Here is a 12,807-nt window from a genome sequence, read left to right as displayed (position 1 = left end):
GCTGACCTGGCTTATTACGATAAGCTAGAGGAATGAATAGAACCTAAGCAGAGAAAGAGAGCGAGCAAGAGAGAGGGCAATAAATAATTCACTGGGCTCCTTCCAGAAGCTGTAGGTTGAATGGGACAGAAATTTTGCTCCCAGGAAAAGGACCACTGTCAACTGCTAGGATGTTCTCGCAAATTCCTTTTTGGGTTGTTGTTGTTGTTGTTGTTGGGGGAAATGACACCACCTCCCAACACAGCCAGGCTTTTCGGAGGCCTCTGACTTTGATTTCCTAAGAGGATGGGGTTAAAGACGAGCTAGACTAGGGATCCTCAATTTATCAGCATTCTAAAGTAGATGGGACCACCCCAATCAGAGTTTGCTTTGAGGAAATGAAATGGGGCTTATTTGTATTTCGAGTGATGCTCAGCTTCCTAATAACCTCAAAGTATATTTAAAATTTGACGTCACTACCAGCAGTCCAGGAGGCACAATGAACCCAGGGGAGGGCTTTTGCCCTTCTCCTCTGCCTTACTCCCCCTGCCCCTTTCACCCTTGGATCTATGTGTTAGTTCAGCCAGTGCTCTTTGCTGTGTTTGTTGTTGTTAAACCCTGGGATATTTTGGAGTCCGTCTTGCAGTAGAATCTCTGGTTTATTTGGTGAGCATCCTGATAAAGCAGTTTGCTCAAACCTTGCCAGAATAGCTAATCTCCATCAGGCTGGCACCATAAGAGACTGGAGTCATCCTTTTCATCTTTCTTGGGTAATGAATATTTCAGCAAAACCGGTAGGTTGCCAAGGGGTTGTTACAGATTACACATGCTGGACAAGAAGGGCAAGCCGAACTGTTTAGTCATCTTTACATGAACGCTACTTAATAATGATTAGATAAACTTTCCACTAATATCTCTCAGTATGTCAGACTGGTGGCTTGTATAATGCTGTGCTGTTGGAAGCTTTGCTGCCGGTGCTTTCGAATACCAGTAAGTTATCCATAGTGAAGAGGCTTTCAGACAGATTAGGAAGACCGGCCTGGAGAATCCCTTCCAAAAATTAGCCAATAAAAAAGCTATGGATTACCACGGAGACCGGTCTGAGACAGTGGCAGAAAACGACTCCACTCGGCTGGAAGACAAAGGACAGAGTGCCTGCCAGCACCGATGTCGACAGACCAGCAATGGTGATGCGGGAGCAGGACCCAGTAACATTGGGTTGTGTTCGTTGTACAGAGAGAATGGCTGTGAAAAGCCACGGGCAACCACCATGGATAGACTTTGAACCAGCATTTGCTCCTCAATCAGGATGCATATGGCAATGGCAGTTTCAATCATATTTTTTGTTGACCAAAACTTACAGGTCAATTTCTGGTTATTTTGTATTTTTTTTTTAAATGATGAGGGATAGTGAGACTTGCTGGTGGGACAGGAGTGAAAACAACACCTTCCCTTCCCTTACTCAAAGTGAGGCTGCCAAGATTGTTAAGACTCTGGGCAGGGATTTCAACAAACTATTATCTGCTATTTCAAGAACATCTGTGCCAGTTAATAATGTTTGAAGAGTTGAACTTATAGAAATGCTACCCCTTTGAAATCATTCAAGTTTTCTTTTTCTATAATATGCCTTGATGCAAAAAACTTAAAAAAATAATCTACTGTTTTCTAGCAGGAATTAATTAAAAAATAGACTTATCAAAAGTGCTTTCTTGGTTATGTAGGCAAGAGTGAAATATTTGCATTTGAGGATTTGCATGTTTACTATTTTGGGCTCCATTATGGTATGAATTTATGTCGAAATGAGGCCCTTCTTGCTTGCTACATATCAGCAACTGATCTAAAGATGAAGGGTACGTTTCAGGGTTGTGACTCTAACCACAGACACAGACGCTGTCTGCTACCATGAACTCCCGACTGAAACATGGAGCAGAAACCGGGAACTTGGGCTCTGCTTCTTTACTTGAGACAGGATGTCCTGTGAGTTACTTATTTGTATCATACCGACCAAGTCTACTGGAGGAAGATTGGCAGCTATACAGTTTGGGTTTTATCCATAACAAGATGCTCATCTCTTGAGGCTATCCTGGTTAGCCAAGTAGCACAGAAATCTATCCTAATTAAATATGCTGCTCTCTAGGGGCAGATGCTTCATTACAGGGACTATATTCCAGGGAATATAGATATGTGCATATCTATATTTTAGTGATAAACGTCAGTGTCTGTTTGCAAGCCAGTGAATATATCGTTCTCCTCGACTCCCCTCTCATCTTGCATCTCACCATCTACAGACCCACACAAAACAAATCCCTCGGGATTGAGCACACCTTCAAATACTCCAAGTTAAACCCTTCGCAGACACATGCGTCTTTCCATTCTGAGCACAATGAGCAGCTTCCTCCACCTCCAGTGGAAGCACCTGGCCCAATTAAGAGTTAATAAGGCCTTTCTTTCCGATGATAATGGTAATGAGCACTTTCAATCATAGCCAAGATGCTTCCCTTTTATTCTCATGGTTAATATTTATATAACCCAGAGAAGGAAAGTAAGCCCACGAGTGACCAAAACATTGTCCTCCTCTTGCTTGCTCTTAAAAATGAAAAACAAACAAAGAGCCTACTGTCTGAAGTCAGATGTCATAGAATCTTATAGCAAGACAATGTTACTCAACCCCCAGCCTGACTTGTTCCCCAGACCCCTATTAGAAGTGGAAGAGATAAAAGAAGATCTTTGAAGGTTATCCCCTACTTGGAAAGAGTTTTGCCTCTCTTTACACCCCCTCCTCTTGCTCCCGTGTCCAAAGTCAAGGTTACACATTCAGAGGGATCCCATGCAATTCAGGTGTGGCAAGCATGTTCAGATTCTGTCGTCTTCCGTACACAGTGCCTGGGGAAGAGAGAACGATGGTGTTATCGGATTGCCAAAAGCACAAATCAATCTGTCTAGGAAGAACAGCAGCCAGAATGCTCCTCAGAAGCAAGGCTGATGAGGTTTTGTCTCACGCAATTTGGAAATTTTATTAGAAGAGGCCAATTCCTAGAGAAGGACATCATGCTTGGTATAGTCAAGGGGCAGTGCAGAAGAGTAAGACCTTCGCCAAGCTGGATTGACTCAGTGACTGCAGCCACAGCCCCGTGTAGGGTCGTGTAGGGTACATTGTAGGTAGGTAGGTAGGTTCACTATGGGCAGGAACCAACTCAACAGCATCTAATGACAACCATAGATCTTTGGAAAGTCATGCCATGCTTCAAATTCAAGGACTGGGTTTTTTGGGGGAATGCTATGCACTTGACAAGACTGAGAAATAATTTGTTTTGGAAACAAAAAAATCCACATATAATCCCACTCAGGTTTTCATGGAATTATCTACCCAATTGAGTTGAGTTGTATAAAAGCAGTCTTTGGCTTTGATGCTAAGAAGAATTTACTTCTTAGACTTATGTCTTAGTTTTTCTATTTTCTAAGTAGATATGAAGTCTATTGGGAATTTGCATTCAAGGAAAGAAAAACTATGGCTCTGAGAAAGATGCTTAATCCAGAGTCTGTCAAACAATGTGTAGACACACTGACATGCTTATTCTGATATCTTTCATTTTGCATGAAAGTTCATCAAAGCTGTGTTGGGTTTTTTTTTTTTTTTTGCCTTCCAGTGAGGGTCTTGATGCTCTTATGAATTCTAAAAATTCCTCCTTGTGACAGTATCCAGAAATTCGTTGTCATATTGAACTTTATTCATGTTGGGATTTTCTGGGCCCCACAATGAACCTTCCTTTTAATTGACAGGAGTGTTGTTTCTGGGTCCTTGACAGTGGGGAAAAGGAGCCTGGAAGTGCAAGGGGTTAATAATTTGGGCTACTAACCAAGTGATCTGAGGTTCCCATCCGACAGCTGCTCACGGGAGAAGGATTAGCAGTCTGACGTGATAAGGACTGATGTCAGGAAACCCCCTGGAAGAAGTGAGTTTGACCTTGTCCTGAAGGCCTGCTTTAAGTTAGACTTCATTCGTTAACTGTGGGTTAGGGTTTGGACAATGAAGATGTACCCAGAAGTTCCACTTACCAGGTTAACTGTCTTTTAGTCCCAAATGCATTTATACTTTTCTTTTTACAATTTACCTTGAACTTAATTAGTCTCTTGCAAGAACTTGTGAGTGACAGAGAAGTAAGTTAAGGTCAAACTAATCTTTGTGAAAGGATTTCTTTCCCTCGTTAAAAGCATGGTGTTTTTTGATCAACAGTACACGGGAGTATAGGATTTCTATTAATTCATTGATGATTTATTGAACACATTATGTCCTATTCTAATGGTGAAATTGCATGTATACTTTCTCCAAGATGATAGCTGGAACTTCAAAGTTGTCTCAGAATATAAATTTTGAGGGACACCCCCTATATCTTTGATGAAGTCATTGAGTGATTTACATGTATGTTGTAAATTCTAGGATAAAGACTGGTTGATGGCCAGGCTTGAATATTGATCTCCAGGTGATAACGACGGTAACCCTGAACATCAGTGGAAATGTAGGACTATATTCATATGGGGTCTTGCTAACAGCACAGCCATGACTGACCACGAGGGTAGCACCTACGGGGCTGTGACTGTGTCGTTGGGGATGCTGCCCTCCCGCAGGCCAATCGGGTTCCAGAGGAGCTATGGGGGGAAATGCGGAGATGAGCCTCAATCAGGTTATTTTAGGACTCTTCCAAAAAGTATTGGTTTCATTTGGGGTCATTCTGGATGTCTAAAAGAATAAGTAATACATAAAATAATCTAAAAATAATAAATCTGTCACATAGGTTGTGATCACCGTTAGCAAATAAAATCCACGTATGGCTGTCAGCACAACACTGGGTATTCAGTTAACACTAAAGAGCGTTAGGCGTTCCTGCATGTTGTAAACAATTCATGCCGGAGGTTGCTAACCAGTTGGAGGTTTGAGTCTCTCAGAGGCACCAGAGAAGAAAGGTCTGCCATTCTAGTTTGTTGTTTTTTAATCACTCACAGAAAACCTGAGGGAGCCAATTTCCACCCTGACACATGTGGGTCTATCACAACGAACTTGATTTCAACTGGTTAGAGAAAGTTGCTGTTGTTATTTTAGGTAGGTCAGATGACCACACACACACACCCCCCCACACACACACTTGCTTTTTCTCAAAAGCTATTTGGGGACTGTCCATTCTGGGCATTGATGTCATCAGAGCTGCCAATGAGAATCCAGCTTAGATGACTAGCAGTGGCCCCTGTTCCAGATGCATATGTTGGTTGTGCTTAAGCAGCATCGCTCTCAGGAGGCTGCTACGAACCTTTTCAAGAGCTTGGCTCGAGTGATTGCCAGGCTGAACCTCCGGGAGGGGCCAGAAGTTTGAGGGAAGGAAGGTTCTCACAGAGTGTGGAGCCCCTTCAGTCAGGGCAGTGGGCAGAAACTGGCCTGGAGAGCTAACCAGGGTGAGAAACGAAAGACAAAGTGCTCATTTCTTGGCAGACACCCTGGGCCCGGTTTTCTTCTCACCTCATGAATTGCTGTCTATGTTCTCCTGACACACTTGGCCACGAGAGGAGGCAACATCACTGAGCCCTGATATGAAGCAACTTGAGAACGCTGGATAAATGACCAGAGAGGATCCAACTCTGGGGCTTGGGCCAGAATTCTCACTAAGCCCCGGAAGGCTTCTCCCAAGACGTCTCACACCCACTGATGTCTGCCTCTGTCCTCACAGGTAACTGCTTTTCCTAACACGCACCCTTGTGGCTCTGAGGCACTGAGATGCCTGCCAGTCATCCCATCCTTGGACTGCTGTGATTTCCCTCTCCCTTGGAGATCCTGCTGCTCCCAACACTCTCCATGTCTTCAAACCTAACATTGGACTCTTGCAAGAAATGGACCAGTGTCCGCTCCCCCTTTCTCCTCTCTCCTGCAAAGTAAGCCACTTGCTGATGAATCGATGCCAGCTCCCGGTGACCCTGTATGTGTCAGAGCCCAACGGGGCTCTGCAGGCTATTCAACGGGGCTTGCCAGAAGTAGACGATGAGGTCTTCCTTCACCGGAGCTGCCTTGACAGTGGGCAGCTGCCACCCAGAGACGCCCTAGTGCTCACAGCATGCGCTTGATGGTTTGGGAAGCAATTCCAGAAACCATTGGCTGGCTTTTGGGTGTAGGGACGCATACCTTAAAAAACAAAACAAAACCCACCATCGCAGAAGAGATGACACAGTTTACCCGTGGGGAATAAAAAGGACTCACACACTTGGTGAATCATAGGATGGGGACTGACAAATGACCAGGCCAGAGACTGGCGCTTGGGATTCTGATAGGTGAGTGGGCCGTCCGGGAGCAGGACTGTGATGCGGTCTGGGGGAATTGTCCCAGATAGAATGGTGACCTTCTTGGAGGGGGAAAAAAATTCCTTCTCTTAAAACTCACACCACCATGGTCTCCCTTGGACAGCAGCTTTCTGTGGGCGGCCTGGGAAGCAGTACAAAAAGCCGGCCGGCCCAGTGCCACCCTGGTCTGACCCCAGTGTGCGTGGCACATCTTCCCCTAGTGTGTTTCTTCTCTCGCTCGCTCTGTTTGAATGGTAAACCGACTTGGCAGGAACATTGTGTTTCTATTCATTTGCTCGAGCGCCGGGCACCCGGCTGGTACCTGATACGCGTGAAGCGGTAATACTGTGACAGTGAGGCAGACACTGGGAACTAGGGTGGCATTTGGAAAACCGGTGGGAAGCAGAAGGCTGAAAAATAGATACAAGCTTGGGCACATCTCTCACCTTTGCCAGAAGTGGCTTCCAAAATATACTGTATCTGGGACGGATTTGAATGGGGGCTTTATTCATGAGTGGTAAAATATGTGCAAATTATAGCAAAATCCAGCGGAGAGGACTGGAAACCACGTTCAAAGGAGCCAGCCAGCGTGGGCAGCCAGCGAGCAGTCTAACAGTGTGACAGGTCCCAGAGGCATCTTGGAAGCTGCCAGCATAATTATCCATGGACCTTGTCACCTTACCCAGCTTGGCACCTGGGCCAGGACTGTAAGCGGAGGAGGACAGCGTGGGGGCCGGTGGGTGGGTGGAGACTGGCTTTTCGGGGGCTGCACTTCCTCCTTTGTCCTTAGCAGGGGCATGAGGGGTGGGGGATGGGGGTGGGGATGGGGGATCTTGTTAACCCAAGCTGGCTCTGAACGTAATGCTTTGTTAACAGAGATCGTTTCCATCCGCTAGGAAAGGAGGCTGGTTGCCATTAAACGAAACACTCTAATTTTGAAGACAGGTATTTGTATCTTCTAGCACGTTGAGCTTGGTGTTGTGGGTCACTTTTCCTTTGGGGATTTAAAAAGCAGCTTTCCAAGGACAGTACATTTCTAGCAATTGGGGTGGGTTTTTTCTTTTTTAAAAGCTTTCATTCATGAGTCCTTAGTGGGTCACTGCCCAGAAAGGACCCTTGGGAGAATGGTGCTGCCTCCAAACCGATGGAGCAAGCAGTAGAGGGAACAGCAGTGGCGGGGTGGGGTGGGGGTCAAGGATAGCAGCCTCTGCACCCCGCCCCCCCCAGCTGACTTTCCAAACAAAAACCCCAGACTCACTGCCATTGAGTTGATGGTGACTGACAGTGACCCTCCAGCCCTCCAGGACAGGGTAGACCTGCCCCTGTGAGTTTCTAAGACTATGACTGAGCAGACGTAGAAAGTTCAATCTTTCTCCCATGTCCCTCTCCTGTGGAGCCACCTATGGTTTCGAATAGTGGGCCTGGTAGATTGCACAACCCAACCCATAACCATTAAAGCACCAGGGCTCCAGGGGGGTACCTGGTCCTGGGAGGGGCAGCAGGAGCACTGGGCTTGGCATCCTCCGCACTTCTTGGTTTATGGAAAGGCGCCCTGGTGATGCAGTGCTTAAGTGCTGGGCTGCCTCCCAAGGGGTGGAGGTTCCAAGCAGTCTGCCTCCAGAGCCATCATGGCCTGGGAAACCCTGTGGGGAATGTCTGTTCTAGTCTATCATTCAACTTCATGGCCACAGTCATGGATTTAAGGAAGGCATGGATGCAGGGAGCCAGTAGGCAACTGCGAGGCTTGGCTGCCAGATGGGCAGGCCTGCTTCTGGGTGCCTGGTCTACAGGTCCAGTCTCTGACTCCAGTGGGTCCAATACCCTTGTCTTCCTCAAAGCCTCCGTGGACTGAGGAGCCATGAGAGCACAGATGATTTCCTGAGGACTGTTACAGCCCAGACCAGCGGTTCTCAACCTGTGGGTCACGACCCCTTTGGGGGGTTGAACGACCCTTTCACAGGGGTCGCCTAAGACTATTGGAAAAACACCTATTTCCGATGGTCTTAGGAACCGAGACACCGGTCCTCTATCCATCTCTAGGCAGGTTGGCCCACATGTAGATACAGCCCACAGAGCATACCTGGTGTAAAGACTGTTAGCCATGCTACACCATGCTTCAAGACAAAATTTCATTTATTTGTCATTAGAAATAAATACTTCACAATATATAACTATATATTATTTTTGTGATTAATCACTATGCTTTAATTATGTTCAATTCGGAACAAAGAAATACTTCCTGCATATCAGATATCTACATGACGATTCATAATAGTAGCAAAATTACAGTGATGAAGTAGTAATGAAAATATTGTTATGGCTGGGGGGTCACCACCACATGGAGAACTGTATGACAGGGTTGCAGCATTAGGAAGGTTGAGAACCACTGGCCTAGACCTGGTAGCTCTTTGCTTGCAATTACATGCACAGTGACTCGGCTTTGTTGCTGCTCCTAGTTGCTGTCAAGGTGTCATGACTTAGGGTAACTTCATGAAAGGGGGAACAATAAAACAATGAAAGGGAAGCTTGCTGTCCTGAGCCCCGATAGGTTGGGGACCAAACTACTGGGATCCAAAGCATATCATTAGGTTTCTCTTCTTAGTCTGTTTTAGTCTGGAAGCTCTGCTAAAGCATGTTCAATATCATAATCACACAATCTCCACTAACTGATGGATGGATTTCTGTGTATCAGGTTCAGCGACTAAGACGCAAACTCGGCTCTCTTACAAGGAAGTAACAATTCTGCCATGGTGCCATCACGCCCTTTATCATTCTGTGGTAGAAAATAGGAACGACGAACAATTGAGTAGCACTTGAGAACTTTAATCTCCCTCTCCGTTTGTGTTCAGCCGGTTCACTAGAGAAACAAAGTCAGCAAAGCTCATGTATGTTTAAGAAAGCTTTACATCAAGAAGTAATTAAACAACCAGAAAGTGTCTTAATCCAGTCCAACTCGTCTGTAAGTCTGATACTAGTCCACACGCTCCTCCTTAGACTCCTGTAGCCACATGCAATGATGCAGAATACAGGGAGCCACAGGCTGGTGGGTGCAGAGTCATATGGATCCAAGGTGGAAATCTGGCAGGGATCTGACAGAGCTCCAGGCAAACAACAAGCAGGAAACTGAAGGGTGATAGAGAGAGGAGGAGGGTCTTGCAGTCCTTCCTATGAGAAGGCCACAGCCCCAAGGAAGCACCATCAGGCCATGACCTGATTGACCAGATGGGTTCTTCCACGACACTCTCATGCATCTTCAAGTTGACATGCAATTATCTAACTGCCACAGCATGGGCTGACAGATATCATTCCTGTGTTAAGGGTTAGGATACCCAGATTGAAGAAAAGAAAACCAAACACACTGCAAGCAAGTTGATTCTAACTCCTTGAGACAGGGTAGAACTGCCCCTTTCGGTTTCCAAGGCTCTCAGATCTTTTGTTGTTGTTCTAGATTTTCACAAAGGGAATTGTCTAATAGTATGCAGCTGAATCTCCCTCCCTGATGAGTCTCTGCTTCTGTGTCCCCACTCACTGATTCAGAGATCATTCCTGAACGTCTTTCACGAAGTCCAGAGGCTCTGGTTTCTTTTCATCCATCTTTGCTTCCCTTGGATATTTACAGTTCATGACATGTCCAGACATCTGCACCTAGTAACATCCCCTAACCTAGTCCAACACCATTGCCTGCCATAGCCATCCAATGTCTTTGTCCCTGCCACCGGTTGGTTGTGTCTGGGCTTCCTTCCCAAGGCTGTAAATCATGACAGGAGTAGAAAACCTCATCTTGTTCCCTCAGAGCAGCTGGTGGGTTGGAACTGCTGACATTGTAGTGGGCAGCTCAGTGTGTAACCCAATAAGCCACCAGGGCTCCTGCCGAGGTAGAAAAGAAGGAGTTTAACTGGGTGCTTGCTGCGCTCTGGTTCTGACTTGGGCCTGAATGCTCCCATAGGCACCTGAATGCGTAGCTGAAGGTCAGCTGTATTCTCTTTAGCCTGGCTGTGCACAGGTGTGCAACCCGGAGAATGCTGTCTTCACCTTTGCACTACAGTTTGGTAGGTAATTACAAAGTGGGAGCTAGGTAAAGCACCCACCTCTTAGGGGCTTTATTAGCATATCATTAACAAAGTGGCTAAAATAATAGCAATTGTCTTTGGGGACTAAGTATGTGCCAGGAACTCTGCTGGGTACTTTATATGCCTTTTCTACTTTACTTATCACATCAACCCTAGGGATAGGAAGGATAATTATGTCCATGTTAGAGATGAAGAAAGTGAGGCACAGAAAGATGAAGTGATTTCTAGAAAGTCTCTTTAATCACAGGGCCCATGCTCGCCACCATGAAAGTCGACTTGGCTCCTGCTAATGATTCTAAAGCAATGTCTGCGTCTGTGGTTGTTATATTTGTGGGGCAATATGCTATCAGGCTGCTGTCTCCTAAAACTTCCTTACAAGTTAGTTCAGAGTAGCTTGAATGCCACATTCAAATTTTAGTTTGATTGAATAAGAGCCTTATGTTTTGTCCCCTGTTAAAAACCCCACGCCACTCTCGAGATGGTTTCTTCATAGAACTTAATATGCTTCAATAGGTCTGTGGGTTTGGAAGCATGTTTTGGAGGTCAGGTGTGATGGGGGAGGGAGAGAGATCCTGCCGACACTGCTTAGATAAGTAATGAGGAGCATTGCCATGGGGGGGCTGAGGTGGAGATGAGGGAAGAAGAGCACATGCGAGCTCATCTGTCTTACAGTTTTCCCCAGCAGATAAAGTGACCCGTGTCAAAGAAACTTACTGGAGTTAATTTTCTGAGCGCTGTTTTCATGAATTATTTTAGTGACAGGATGTGCTGGGGATCACAGATTGTACAGCTTAGAGGTAGTTTTGACAGGCAAAGAGGGCAAACAAAGTAAAAGTCGGATGAGAAACTTGTCTGAGGCCACACAACTGTGCAGTCAAAATCCTTCACTGCTGCTGTGGTTTGTTGCTGTGTAATTGATTTGGCCTGTGAAGAACCCAGGACCCTCCCTCCCTACCTGAAGACAGCCCATTTTCCTATTCCATGGTCAATTTTACAAGGATAGAATCCGTATGATCCGTGTCATTCAAGGGCGGTGACAATGTTGGCTTCTCTCCCTGGTCTCTCAGTCTAGGAATGAGCATCGGAAGCCCTTATTTGCTAGTTTAGGCACCTAGAGAGAGCCGTTTCTGGTGGAGGGCTTGCCACTTAACTTCTGGGTTACAATAGCTACTCCTGAACCCCAGGTTTAATGATACTTCCTTGCCTTCCAGGCATGTTGTGAGGGTTAATTAGAGGATGTTTGTGTCGGGCTTTGAAGATGAAAGCACCTTTTAATTGTTATTACATATCATCTCTTCCAGAAACCAGGAATGCTGCTTCTTCAGGGAGCATCGAACATGTCTCCACCTGTATCCATTCCCTTTAGGATAAAACTTGTCAGGCATTGGTGAATTAATGATACCGTGTAGAGCAAAGAGGAGCAAAGGATCAAAACAAACAACAAACACGAGGAACTCCTCAGTTCACAAGGAAGCAGCCTTTGGTGAGTTTGGGGGAGAAACGAGCCCACCCATTCGGTTTCTAGCTGCAGGCCTGTAAGTGGATCTCCAGCGCATGCTCATTAAGAAAGCATCCCATCTCCATAGTCCAGAAGGCGCTAAGCTACAGACAGAGGGAGCAGCAGGAAATACCTTCTGGAAAAGCTGGGATGAGCTTGTCCTGGAGATGGAACGGACAGCGAAAGATGCTTTTTCTAGTTTGAAAATTATTTTGAGTCTTCTTTGGTCTCCTTACCTCTAGTGTTTCTTTAATACCATAACCAATGCCCCTTCCACTGTCAGGCCAATTGTACTTTGCTTAGGTCTCAGCTATGACTTGTGTGCCTCCAGTGCCTTCAGCTTGCCTGGAGAATTAGGTCTCTGTGTTGTTGCTTGTTGCTCTCAAGTCAGCTCCACCCCACTCATGGCAAAGGGCGTACCAGAGCAAGATATGCTGCCCAATCTTGCACCAATATCAGGCTCACTGATGTGTTTGCATCTGGTTTTGCATTGTGCCAGTCTGGTTCCCTGAGAGTGTCCGTGGTTTTCATGGACACGCTACTTTCCCGTACAGAATGTTCTGTTCTAGTGACTGGTCTTTTCTGATGATATGCCCAAAGGAAGCAAGTTGGTTTGTTCATTCTTCTGGAAGGGTGGGATATTTAATATTCTTTGTCATCAGTGCAACTCAAGTGCATCCATTCCTTTTGCCTTGTTCAGCTTCCACGGGCATATGAGGTGATTGAAAATTACATCTAGTTTTTTAAAGCCGTTCATTATTCTGAACTTGAAGACCCCCTGTTATTTGCTTCCCATGGATTTTTCTAGTCTTTCCCTTGTTGCACTTCCCTGTGTGGAGTGAATGGAATCCTTCTTGGAAACCAGCGTCTACCTGGTAGGCCTACCCCTTCATTCTCAGCTGACATGCATTGCTCATCGGTTCTGGCTAGAATCTTTTC

The sequence above is a fragment of the Tenrec ecaudatus genome, chromosome 5 (genome assembly GCF_050624435.1).
Source record: "Tenrec ecaudatus isolate mTenEca1 chromosome 5, mTenEca1.hap1, whole genome shotgun sequence".
NCBI classification, from domain to species: Eukaryota; Metazoa; Chordata; class Mammalia; order Afrosoricida; family Tenrecidae; genus Tenrec; species Tenrec ecaudatus.
Note: the sequence above shows the minus strand (reverse complement) of the source record.